The sequence below is a fragment of the Condylura cristata genome, unplaced genomic scaffold (genome assembly GCF_000260355.1).
Source record: "Condylura cristata isolate star-nosed mole 26May11 unplaced genomic scaffold, ConCri1.0 scaffold00023, whole genome shotgun sequence".
NCBI lineage: Eukaryota > Metazoa > Chordata > Mammalia > Eulipotyphla > Talpidae > Condylura > Condylura cristata.
The window spans coordinates 7191791-7194059 of record NW_004567124.1 but is presented as its reverse complement, the minus strand read 5'-3'; positions in this window follow the sequence as shown (position 1 = coordinate 7194059).

Genomic DNA, 2269 nt, shown 5'->3' with positions numbered 1-2269 from the left:
CCTGTTCTGTACCCCACTCTGTCTCTGGTGAATCCTCTCACCCTCCACATCTCTGGCCTGTACCCCAGTTCTGTATGAATAAATAAATAAATCTTAAAAAAAAAGTCAATTGTGAGCTCAGTTAACATCAACTCTGTTATAGTCATCATTTATTGTGCTAGTAGAACTAATTGTGTTCTCAATTAATGACAACTCTGTTGTTGTTATTACTAATTGTGCTATGTAGAACTAATTGTGAGCTTTAGTACCTTCAGCTCTGGTATAGTTATTACCAATGTGCAACTCAATTTTGAGTATTCAAATCTGAGGCAAATACTGTCACTCAGTTCTAATCATTTCCTATTGTGCTATGTAGAAATCATTGTGAGCTGAAGTGACATTTGCTCTGCTATAACTATTACCAATAGTGTTATGTAGAATTCAACTGTGAGCTCAAGTACTGTCACCTCTGTTAAATTACTACCAATAGAGTTATGCAGAACTCATGAGTTCAGTCAACGTCAACTCTGTTACTAATGCTGCTAATGTAGAACTCAGTGATCTCAGTTAACTTCAAATCTGTTATAGTTATTATCAATTATGTGAAGTCATTGTGAGTTCATGTACTATCAGTTATAGTTATTACCAACAATACTATGTAGAACTCAATTGTGATTTCAAATATAGTGAACTCTATTATAGTTATTACCAATGGTGTATTCTGTTATTTTTTTTTTTTACCATTACTGCTATGTAGTACTCAATTGGGGATTTAAACTCAGTCAGCTCTCTTATAATTTTTATTAATAGCTATATAAAACTATATAAAACTCAACTGTGAGTTCAACTAGTAAGCTCTGTTACAACTATTACTAGTGTTGTTATAGAACTCAATTGTGAGTTTAATATAGAACTCAATTGTGAGTTTAATTGTGAGCTCTGTTATAGTTATTACAAATGGTGTTCATGGAATTTAATTGTGAGCCAACTAAAGTCAACTCTGTTACAGTTTTTATTGATTGTGCTTCTTAGAAAAAATTGTGAGCTCAACTACTATCAGCTGTTATAGTTATTACTGATAGTACCAGACAGAACTCAATCATGAGCTCAAGTACCATTGACTTGGTTATAATTATGACCAATAATGCTATAGAACTCAATTGTGAGTTTAATACAGTGAGCTCTGTTATAGTTCTACTAATGGTGCTATATAGAACTCAATTGTGATCTCAAGTAGTGTCACTTTTGTTATAGTCATTACCATTTGTGCTATGTAGAACTCAGTTGTGAGCTCAAGTACTATCAGTCAGTGCTATGTAGAACTCAGTTGTGAGCTCAAGTACTATCAGTCTGCTAAAGTATTACCAGTGTTGCTCATGGAATTCAGATGAGCTCACTGACATTAACTCTGCTATAGTTGTTACTAATTGGGCTATGTAGAAACCACTGTGAGCTTAGTAGCATCAGCTCTGTTCTAGTTATTACTGAAGGTGCAATGTATAACTCAATTGTTAGTTTACTATGATGAGCTCTGTTATAGTTTTTACCAATGGTGCTCATGAGAAATCAACTGTGAGTTCAATTAATGTGTATTCTGTTATTGTTATTACCAGTTGTGCTATATAGAACTCAATTGTGAGTTCTTTAACATCAGCTTTGTTAGAGTTAGTACCATTGGTGAAATAGAGCTCAATTGTGAGTTCAATACAGTAAACTCTGTTATAGTTTTTAACTAATGGTGCTATGTAGGACTCAATTGTGATCTCAACTAGTGTCACCTCTATTACAGTTATCAGCACACTGCTCAATTGCTCATTTAGAACTGAATTATGAGCTCAAGTACCCTCATGTGTTATAGTTATTACAAATGGTGCTCATGAAATTATTCTGAGCTAACTCAGGTTAACTCTGTTACAGTTTTTACTAATTGTGCTATGTAGAACTAATTGTGAGCTTCAGTACCTTCAGCTCTGTTAGAGTTATTAACCTTGGTGCTTTGTAGAGCTCAACTTTGAGTTCAAGTACAGTCAGCTCTGTTATAGTTATTATCAGTGGTGCTCATGTAGATCTCAAATCTGAGGTGAATACTGTCACCCTGTTCTAGTTATTTCCTATTGTGCTTATGTAGAAATCATTGTGAGCTGAAGTGCCATTCGCTCTGCTGAACTTTTACCAATAGTGCTATGTAGAACTCAATTGTGAGCTCAAGTACTGTCACCTCTGTTATATTACTGCCAATAGAGCTACGCAGAACTCCTGAGCTCAATCAATGTCAACTCCATTATAATTA